Raw genomic sequence first — 11,930 nt, forward strand, 5'->3', positions numbered from 1 at the left:
ATAGGATAGAGTGTCTTATCCTCTCTTTCACACACTCAGAAATTCCCACTTTCTTGCCCTTGTGCCCTAAGCTCCTCCAGAATGGGCATCCCTCTTATCTCTGCATGCTAGTTAATCTTCATGAATCAGTTCAAATTTCATCTCCTCCAAGAAGCTTTCCATAGGACTTCTGGCTGGAAGTCATTTTAACATGTCTAAACTGTCATAGCGCATTATCTCTACCTTCTTTATGGCCTTATCACTTTCCATCTTGGATTATAACTATTTATGTATAATAGAATTTAAGTTCATTGAGAAAAAGGATCTTTTAAAACTTTTTTTGTGTATTTCATAGCATCTAGCTTAGCATGTGTGTTTAAAAAATCTGTTGAATGAATAAATTTATGAAACTATAGATAACAATCAAAATCAATAATTCAATAATCCAGAATTTACTTTGTAAAAATTTGTGTTCATATTTCAGAATATTGGCTATTTAAGCTCTTTCTTAAACAACAATTTACTCTCTTAATGACAAACATATATGTGATGATTTTCACTTATTAGTCATTGATGTGGGTATTCTATATAAAGTACTAAATCTTCTATACGAAGAAATTTAGGCATGGAGAAGTTAAGTAACTTGACCAAAGTCACACAGCTAGTAAGAATTGTAACCCAGGTAGTCATATTTTTGAAATCTTGCACTTAGACATATTACAGTGTTATAAGTTTTTCTTGCATCTTCTGAAATGTTGTATACCTCTGCAAATCAGTGGCTATGAAAAATTTTTCTTCTGAGTGGAACTAAGGTTTGGGGATGAATTACATATATATACATATTTATATTTATTTATATGTATATGTGTGTGTATATATGAGGGTGTGTGTATAAATATATATATATATATATATATTTTTTCATGATGAATGGAATTCAATGCCCAAACAATTCAAATTAAGTGCTAACACTGGCTTGCCACAATATCAACTGCCCATTCGATTTGCCTTCATGTTTAATCTTTGGATTAATTAACTCTAGAGTTATTACCAGAAAGTGTCTTGAAAATGCTCTCCATATAGTAACCGATGCCTTTGCAAATAAATGCAGATAGTTTATTAGACAGTTAATTATTATCCTTCTCCTGCAGGAATAAAACTAGAACAAATTTGTTTCTGTGGAAAGGGAAATATGGCAGCAACAAACAAAAATGATAGGACATGGCTCTGACAGGTGACAATCCAGAAGAATAGCTCTTGAGTGCCCTATCTGATTCTTGGGAAACTAGAGGTAAGCTTGGGGTTGATGGACATTGCTGTTCAATGCCTGAGAGAGGAAAGTAGGAGATGCTCAAGTCTTAACTTATTTTAGAATATTCCTGGGAGATTGACTTCATTTGGGGTAATTAATCTGAAGAGCCAACCTAGAATATTCTGAAATTACTTGTGATATCCTGCTATATGTTATCTTAGTTTCTTTGAGAAAAAAATTAAAATAACAGATGGAAGAATTGTTTGGCTACAATCCAGGCCATCTGGCTTAGTCACATAGACACATCCACTGGGACAGTTTACTCAAAACAGAAAAATATAACTAAACGAGCTAGAAGACTGGAGTTCCTCTTCATCATCAAAGATATGCCCAGAATAGTTGAAGAACTACCATTGTCATTTTATCTTCCCACAAAAGAAACTTGGAAATACATTATTTCAGAGTTTCAGAATGGCTATATGTCAACAAAAACCAGTCCGTTCAGTGGAAAATTAATTCCATCATAATTGTAATTTTCTTGTAGAGAGCACTAACAGGGTGGTTGATATTTTACACTCTTCAACTAGTTTTTAGAACATCATACTATCATAGTCACTGTGGTGTTATGTCTTTTTGTGTACTAAGAAAACTTATTAAATTTGCTGGTAACACATATGCAGATAGTCTTTTGTACTTCTAGCAATTAGGTTATGTATGACCGGTCAGAATATGTTCTAACTATTATGGTTTACTCTCAGAGCGCACAAATACTTTCTCCAGAATGACAGATACTCTACAACCCTGGATTTCTTATTTTATCCAAAAACACATCTTCTTGCATAAAAGAAGCCTGTAAATACCAAGAAAAATGACATTCCCATATATGTGTTTTGTAAAACTTTATCCCCAATTACAAATAATAATAACTGCATGTGGTACATAATTCTAATGATATAATCCAGTCTTAGTGTTTTACTGCCATTCATAAACTGCTTCAGCAGAACTCCCTGTGATTTACAGCATCAATAGAACCCTTTAAATTACATCCTATATTATGTCGTAGGGCATGTATTGCCCTGTGGTCTCACATGCAATGTCAGAGACAGAGGGAACAGGAAATGAAGAATTGTGATTTCACTGTAAATCAAAAGCTAAATGTTGTTTATGAGCACTGGGGTTTTAGCTCATGGTATCATTTCCCTTTTTTTTTTTCCTTATAGCAGTTAACCTGATGTGGGACAAACTTAATCCAATCAATAATTATTTACCCTTTAACATCTTTGGTATCAATAAGCAAAAGGCAAGTACTAAACATATAATTTATTTCCCTAAAATTAGTCTATTTTAAAAATTGGCTGGATTTTTACTGTAAGAATATAAAGAATATTGAAAGATGTGTATACTTAATCCCAATGTCATGTATATATCGTGGGCACTCTATAAACATTTGTTGACTTTTCCCTTAAATTTAAAAATAAAATTTCCAAATTAAACCAATTTATTAATTTGTATTTAACTAAGAATGTAAAACAATGAAGGTTGCACTTGAGAAGCCATCTATAGTCACCAATGAATTTGTTATTTTATAATTTTGATTATATGTTTTAATAACATTTTCGATGTCACAGACACCCAAACACAAAAGTTGGATTCAGAGGAGACACTCAATTTGTTTCATGGCCAAGTATTTGAAGTGTTCACATCAACTTCAGTGATTTATTTTAAGACTTAAGAAGACAATTACGATTTTTCAAAGCATTTTAAGACAGCTTGACCTTGATTTTTCACAGAATAAATGTGTCTTTTGACTTCAGATTTCCTCACAGAGTCTGAGCCTAGTAATAAGTAGTTATAAATGAGGGCAATAATAATATGTGATTCAAATGCAAGCATCTCATCTGAGCAAAACCATTGGTCTTGTAACCATGACTTAGCCCTGGTGCACACATAGGGAGGTATGCTGCTTCCTAATGAATATTATCTTCTCTCTTCCAATTGTGATTTGATGTCTTCAAATCCTGTGCATACCATAAGCAGCAACTCTGTGAAATTTCCATGAACAAAAGATACATATACAGATAGAAAGAGTCGTTTAAAAAAATAGATCCTCAAGCCCATTTGGATTCAGTTAGTCTCTAAAGAGGCTGGTTAAGAAATCAGAGAAGTAGATGGGGTTCTTTCTATATTCTATGTGTCTAATATTTACCCACAGGCATATATGAAATAATTCTTAAATAACTGTGGCTACTTAAAATTTAAAGAATTGAACCTATGCAAGGAGTAGTTGATCTTAAACTGACACAAACCAGATAGTCTCTTAATGTTACTCTAAGGAATTTTAAACTGACTCTGTTAAAGCTGAGGTTATTTGCCTTGGGGATGCCTAATGGAAGGGTTATTATAACATTGTCCACAAATAGGGGTCTTGAGAGAGTCAGGCCATAGCACTCCATTGACAGCTAATACACTGGGCCATTGCCATGTCACAGAGATCTCCAAGGTCAAAGGTCATATCTCTCCCTTAATATTTAAATAAAGATACTTGACAAAAGCAGAAAACACCTTATTGTCAGTGATGGCTGCTGCTCAACTTATAAGAACCTTTACAAAGTCATGCTAATTCTCGGCTTTCTTAGAATGCATGGTAACCTTTCATAAATCCATCTTTTCCAGATGTCCTTGGAAATGACAGTTATAAAACTACAAATGATTTGTAATGCAAAATGGGACTGACACACTTGAAGATTAGGGCTCTGTGTACTAAAATGACTGAGATTGTAGCTAACAAAAGGCATAAAATGCATCAATACATAGCTGCCGCAGTAACTCAAGATTATTTTAAACATCCCTAGTAAATGCTAGAACAACAGCAACAAAAACTTATGCTTATAATTTTACAGGTAGCAGGTTACTTCAAAATAATGGAACAAAATTCCTCTGTGTAGGTCAGCTGGAAGACAGATAGCAAACCAGTTATGCTTTTTTTTTTCTAGGCAGTATAATTTTTTTCTCTTATGTCATTTTTTTACACGTCAACATATGAACTTGATTTTTTCAATCTTTAAGGAACACTGGACAAGTTGAACTTAATTATATATTCTTTTTTCCTTAACTTTTTAAAAACGAATCAACCAAATGCCTTATCCTATTAACATATCTAAATGAGTCACAAATTAAAACCTAATGAAAAATAATTTTCATACTTAATCTTTACTGCTGAGATGACTTACGTTAACAGGGTAAGTTGGGGCAATCTATTCAAGCAATACACACTAATGGATATTTTCAACTGCCTGATTTCAGGGAGACTGAAAGTCAGGAAAGAATTTGAGGCATATAACCTGAGATGCTATAACCTGAGCTTTTGAATAATACTTGAAGAAATGACTAAATACTACTTTTTTCTGTATAATCTTCAAAAACCTACATGATAAGCCTCTTGCCCTGTTGCACTTGCAAATAGCAAGTATAAGACCTGCCTCTGAAAGCATCAGGAAAGTGCTAAGAGCTTGGATCCAAAGTGACCTTCTGCTGGAGAGGAAGCTCATGGCTGACCCATTTTCAATGCTTTGGTTCTGTTTGCTTCCTATCCCTTTTTTCTCCGTATGTCCTTTACTTGAATTTAATTCCTTCCATTTTATTCTCTCTTCTCCCCTGCCTAATGACTGTTCAGTAAAAATGAGACCAAGCCCATAGTTGTGATTCTGATAGGTGTGGGGGAGAAAAACAACTTAAAATCCATCGAAACCTTCAAATATTAGTCCTTTATTTGCATGCTGAGAGCTTGAAAGTGAGCCATAAGCCTTTCAATATTAATGACCGAGAACTAGAATTATAGTAAAGACTTTTTTGTAGAGGAGCTAATACATCTTTGGAAACAGGAAATAATACATTTCCAAGGAATCTCTAAGTTTTGCTGTGAATAGTTGCATTCATTAGCTCAACTTTACTCAAAGTAGGAAGTTCATTTCTGAACATTTCTGGAAACCCCATGTGTGCTAAGTTTAGTTAACTGTAAAATATATTTGACCAAAGCATGGAGGAAGGATATTTCCTTTCCTTGCTTATTTTTCCAGTGCCATAAAATACGCTATCCCATTTACAGTATGTCAGAGTGATGTCATATGCAGAACATAAAAACAGATTGTTTTCAGTATGTGGGCAAAAAAACCCTCAGGACTCACTAGGAGCCCTAAAACCAAGATATTATACTGAGACTGTATGGGCTGTACGGAGTAGGCTAGGTCCCTATGGAAACCAGGGTGTGACTTACCTATCACATGGTCAACTTATTCTCCTTTCTCACTTAGTCCATCTTATGAAATGATTAAGTTGTTGGGTGAAAAATACAGTGCAGTGTGAGGTCAAGCTACTCATGCAAGAAAACTTGCCATTTCTAGGTATTTTGAGCACCAGGCCTGCAGTATATCTTTCATTCACCCTTAGCTTAACATTTATTTGCTCACCAGAGCCAAGGAAACTGACTCTTCTGGGGTTCTTTGAGTGCAATGTTTATTCACTCATTCATTCATTCATTCATTCATTCATTCATTCACAAGCCCCTGCAAAGCTTCCAGGCACCGCGGGGACAAAGATGAACAATGCAGTGCCTCCTTCTTTAAAGGCCTAATAATTACCTTGGCATTATACCCTCATCAAGTGACTTGGCCTTCTTCTTCGTTTTGACTCTCATCTTCAATATTAACTGATATGTTTTCACTGAAAGAGACAATTGCATTTGTCTTTCTTACCTCACTAAGCTGTGGATTTCTGCTGGGAAAGAACTATGCTTCATCATTTTTATAAACCCAGAGTAAATGGTCAATAAAAATGTATAGAATGAATGAGTGGATGAATGAATGAATGAACAGGATACATAACAGCACAATTATACTTGCCTTGTGATCTGCAGCTTGCTAGTGTTCAGTCTGAGATGCTCAAACATCCCCATGGCACAGTATTTCCAGTAATCTTAAACATTCTTTTATTCCAAACCTTGGTTTGCGGAAATTTAAAAGAAAAAGCAGAAGGGGAAGCTCATGATTCAAATATGGGACAGAGGTGTCACTGCTTATTGTGTAGCTTAGCTATACTTGAGAATAAAATAGACTCAAAATCAGGATGAGATCCCCAGAACTTTCTATGTTTATTCCAATCAAGATATGTCATATTGACATTTAGAACATTTAACACTTTAAATGATTCCTCAGTTGATATTTCCTTATGCAGCTTGTATCTCGTTTGATCTACTGTTTAATTATCATGAGTGTCATATGGTCTGATTGTCTTAAATGATTCTTTATAAAATTTCTCCCGTATACACAGGATGTCATCGTCGCCCTAGCCCCCTGCGTCACCACCCCTCTGGTTGCAACACAGAAGCTTTTTGGGTAACATATTCTTTTTTCTCTTTTTAATACAAATCCAGCCTGGCAGGCACAGTGCTATGTATAGACTGGATTGAATCAAAGCACTATTCTCCTACTTTTCCCATGTATAGGAAGTGATACTAACAAGAATCAGATTTTCCTGGACCCGTAACAGAGGAAACAACTTCTGGCACAGTAATTCTTTGAACTGGAACCATGAGGGCAAGTACTAACGTATCCTTCTATTGCATGCAATGTCTTATGCACAAAAGCAGTTTTTTTGACAGTTGAAATGAACTGAATCAGATTTGTGTTACTAAATTTTTTAGGGTATGTGAATATTTTTATTTATTTTGAAAGATTCTGTGTTCACAATTCATCTGGTCAGATCAGGAGTTTCATTTTTATTCCATGTAATTTACTTATGGAATGGATTTAAGACAGATGTTTAGGAAGATGTTTTATAAATATTTTCATTTGATCAGAAAAAGAAAACTAATAATCCAAAAATATTAGTAATCCAACAACACAATCTTGTATTGTTGGATTACTATTCGTTAAGCACCCACAGGATTTGGGGTAAGAAGCCTAGAGCCTGTGATCTGCCATTGATTAGCTGAGTGACCTGAAGCAACATAATTAACCTCTGAGAAACTCACTTTCCTCATCTGTAAAAATGAAGCTAATTATACCAACCTCAAATGGTTGTTAAGGTTCAAAGGATATCATGGAAGTAAATGTGCTTTTCAAACTGTATGGCTGCTAAAATCATGTAATATAATATTGTTTTATTTCCATTAGACTGTGAGCTCTTTTAGGGCTAGGATCATATATTCATCTTCGTAAAAATTTCTACACTTAACAATATTCCTGGCATGTAGCAGGTGCTCAATAAATGCAGAATGAATGCACAAATGAATAAATTCAGGATATTAGAGCTACGAAGATTCCTATGATCCTTGCCCTCAGAAAACTCATAATCTAATAAAGGAGGTGGATATATGTACAGTATACTATAACACAATCTAAAGTTACACCTGCACAACTCAGCAGTGTTATGTTAATCACTATCTGGTAATTTCTCTATTCCTTCTTTTCTGTGTGCAAACATCTGCAGAACAACATGCAAACACAAATTGAAGCTCACGCTGATATGTGCTATTTTCAAATTACTATGAATTTTACCATATGAACAAAGAAAAATAAAATCAAAGGTTTTAGAGCTGGAAGAGATACTTTAGATAACGTATCTAGTGAGGAAAGTAAGCCCATATTATGTGCACGTTCTTTTAAAGAAGATAGGTGAACAACCCCCATTTACTATTTCCCTATATTTGATGTAGGAACAATGGTCTTCCAGAAAATCTATACTAACTGACCTTTGTGATTTCTCATGATAAAGGGAAAGTAAGCGTAATGTTTAACTCTAGTGAAAAAATCTTGAATTGATTAAGATGTCGGGTATAATAACTTACATCTCAAGGATATTTCCTACGGGAAATGTTCTTGTTCACAAACCGGAGAAAGCTCTGCTTACTTAGTAGGTGCTTAAATAATTCCTGTTTTATGAATGAACCAGGTAACCTCTTAGGTCCTTCTTTCCTCTGAAATTCCTTGAGGATGAAAAGCCTAGAACAATCAGGGATTAGACACTCTAGCCCTCTTTGATGCAGTTTGCATCTGGAACCTGAAATCGCTTCTCAGCTGGAAGATGGTGTTGAACACTAATTGGCCACAGCTGCTTTATTGGCAAAGGGAAGAAAACACAGGTCACTTCAAAGTTTGGCTTAGTCTCACCCACAATTCAGCGTCAGTCATTTGTGTGGCTCTAGTAAGGTCCCAAAGCAATGGGCAAAGGATTTAAGCTGGAGGATTTCAAGTACAGCCATCAATTCTATTAAGCAGAGGAATTCTAACAGCGTCTGACAGCTGCTGTCTTCATTTTCAGATGCATAATTTTACCTTGTATTTTTATTTCTTCCAAGCATTTCATCTTTATATCAACATTCCATTAGGGCAAATAGTGATATCTTTATATGTTGAGGATAGAGAAACCAAAGCACAGAGGAGTTAGGGACCTCCTAAGGTGACCTGTTTAGTGACAGAGCAGTGACAATAATCCAACGCTGCAGAAATGGGAAGTTGGGTCGACTGAGTGCCATTCCAAGAGTGTTTGTTTTTCGCTAGAATGCTTTTCTGTAACAGCACATCTGGTGCCTACTTGGTGGTCCCTGCGGTTAGAATGGGAATAAGGGTGAGGATGACATTGAATGGTGGGAAATGATAAATTCTGAATCAGTTTATTGCAGCCTGAAAAAAGTGTATGAAAACACAGTTCCAAACTAAAAAGTGAAATGAAAAATATTGCCCATGTTTAGGGCAGAAAGGACTCTGATTCTCTTCCTTCCTTCTTTTCTTTCTTTATTCCCCCCCCTTGTTTGCACCCAAAAGAGAAGCATAAAGGGCAATAGTAGGTGTATAAAAATTAATAATTAAGACAAGGGTCTGAAACAAACTTAAAATAAGAATGAAATTGTATTTGCAGAGTTCTTTCCTGTTGCCAGTGTGTGTGTGTGTGTGTGTGTGTGTGTGTGTGTGTGTGTGTATGTGTATGAATGAGGCCCTCAAGCAAGGCATAAGGTAGTAAGTGAAGAATGGTTTGCATTTACGCCCCTTAGCCAGACCAGATTGTGACTTTTCGTTTTCCAACGAGAATTCTGGCAAACTCGGAAGGCTTTTGTTTTCACCTTCACTCTTTCTCGCGTACTATGGTGCTTGTGGAAATTAGTCTTTTTGTGGAACATGAATGGTGAGATCTATTAAGATCAGAAAGAGTGCAAGGAAACCATTCACAAGGTGTACATGCCGATAGAGACAGGGTTCAACATTGTTAGGGGAAATAGTTATAAACTGAAATGTGCGGTTTCATTTGAAGAACACACAGCAAGCTAGGAATGTGAATAGCTTTATTTTAAAGAAGAAGGAATCAGAAAGGACAGACAAATATGTTGCTTTATGTTCTTCTACCTTCGGACACTTTCTGTTAGCCATTATAATTATTTTTAAATATAAAAAAACCTCATTCAAAGCCTTTAAAATTTGAAGCTATTTTTTTCTCTGAAGAAATGCCATTCTAAACTGGAAACAAAGTCAGGGAAATAAAATTTGAGTGACACTCTCCAGTAACCCCTACCCTCCCTACTACCAATTCTCATTTAACTGGCTGCCAGCCACCAGCCCAAATTTGAAAATATTCATGAAGCACGCTTCCTCGGAATTATGATGTCCTGTTTTATGGGATGTTCAGACTTTGGTAAGAATGGAAAGATAGATCCTCTTCAGCATTAACTGAGATATATTAGTATGAGGAATATAAGGGCTGTTAATAACCTGCCTTGCAAATAGGCTCTAAAATTTCATTGTCCTAAGGAGAAATTGAAGAGAGTTTTATTAAAGACAATAGGAAGAATTAAAAATGGATAAGAAAACTAGGGACTACACTGAAAGTAAAAAATAGCCTCACAAAATACTCCTTTCCTAAATTTTGATGAACATCTGAACAGTAACGAAACCTAAGCTCTATTGTGGTTAAATTTTTAAAAGTGTATGTAACAGTTGTCATTATTATAGAAGCGAATTTCAGAAATTGTTACTGTAAGCAACTGGTTCCCACAGCTATAATACTTTTCTTAAAAATTGTGACCATATTTCAGTGCTGAGTTAATACTACACATTTGGATTATCAACTTCTTTCACTTTCTTCCTTATGCCTGGAGCACTTTCTTAAATTACATAGCTCTGGGTCATGGTGTTTTTCTGAACTCAAGTGGATGTCCTAATTTAAATTAGAACTTATTACCTAGTTCATAAACACAGTTAGTAGACCCAGATTTCTCTGGGATTTACTGCTATATCTCTAGCCAGAAAACATATCCTAATTATCATATTTACCATTACCGTTGTTTAAAGTAGAAAACTGTAATAAGTGATTAAAATTAGTTATACATCAGAGGGAGAATTAAATGCAATCGTATGAAGGACAGAGGAAAACTAATCTTAAAAATAAGGAGCACCAGTTGAATGAGACACTAATCCAGAGGCAACTATTTTCTCTAAATAACCTGTACTTGGGTGCCTTCTTACACTGCATTTGCCAGCCTTTGCTGTTTCTCTTAAAAAATAACATTGAATTAATATTTTATTATTAAAAGTTATGGTTTATGAAAATATGGAAAATCCCCAATCCCTGCTCCACCCTCCACTCATAGAAAAGTGCTTTGATATTTTATATGTAAAACAATTACCTACAATTAAAGTATAATTCAACAAACAAATAAGGCTATGGTTCCTAGCTTATGGAATGCCTCCAAATTCTGGTTGCCCTCTTTTACAAATCTTGTCTTTCTTCTTAGACACCTGTAACATGTTTTCCAAAATCTAATGTCTAAGAAGTTGTCTCCCTCAAGCACTTTGTTGCCTCCGTTCGGAAAATCATTATTTGCCTAAACAAATCGCACGTACTCAGGATGAAAGAGGAGTTTAGTTTGCTGTCTTGTGGATGCTGTCTTAAAATAGCGTATGCAAGTTCCGTTTCTCAGATGAAGCATAAACAATAAAACCCCTTTCCAAGGCACTTGCATTTTTTTCCACTAGAGGTCTCTCTCGTAACAGCTTTCCTTTTGCTGGGCTCATTAATTATTTTACTCAAAGGAACAATTTTACCTTTTAGATTGGAATGCTGCACTTAACATGTTATGCTAGAGAAAGATATAATACCTTCTCAGCTTGTTCTCTTCCTTGATGAGTAGATATCAGGTTGACTGAATGAATCACCCTGGGTATTTTATTACACGATGGCTATACTTTAGTAAAGAAGTTTGAATTTTCACCTACGCTTCCAAAAGTCTCAAAATTTGACCAGTTAGAACAATGTACTACAATAAATATGCCTTATCAACGAGCACTAAATGGTCAGGCTTTGAATTCTTCAGAGAACATCCATGATTTGGTGCCAACTTAGATCATATAATTGCAAGCCTGAATCATTTTACATTCATTCCACTTTTGCAAGAAAAGAAAGCACATTTTCTCATTTGTGTAAGGGTATTTAGTTTTTGCCATTTCCTTGTATATCCCTTTTATAGAAAATAAACTATTCAAACAGATCTATATTATATTATGAAGGGTTTTTTTGTTTTTAATGTATGTTTTCTGGGGGAAATACTAATTAAGAACTTTGTTTTTTACTCAAAAAAGTCTTGTCATTAATTCAGACAAAAAGACCAATAAGATTCAACAACATTGAAATAGAAAGAATCAGAAATGAAAAT

At 35.0% G+C, this 11,930-nt stretch overlaps 1 long non-coding RNA gene across 1 annotated transcript; it reads left to right on the forward strand.

The window, feature by feature from the left end:
- The first annotated feature begins 1,159 nt into the window (after window positions 1-1,159).
- Window positions 1,160-7,768, forward strand: LOC149748378 (uncharacterized). The gene is made up of 3 exons (XR_016394292.1): window positions 1,160-1,270; window positions 6,557-6,621; window positions 6,732-7,768. It is a non-coding gene; the product is annotated as an uncharacterized LOC149748378 (long non-coding RNA).
- The last annotated feature ends 4,162 nt before the right edge of the window (window positions 7,769-11,930 follow it).

This window comes from Delphinapterus leucas, chromosome 9 (genome assembly GCF_059928025.1).
Source record: "Delphinapterus leucas isolate spDelLeu-1000000601 "Yukka" chromosome 9, BTC_Dleu_Yukka2, whole genome shotgun sequence".
Taxonomy (NCBI): domain Eukaryota; kingdom Metazoa; phylum Chordata; class Mammalia; order Artiodactyla; family Monodontidae; genus Delphinapterus; species Delphinapterus leucas.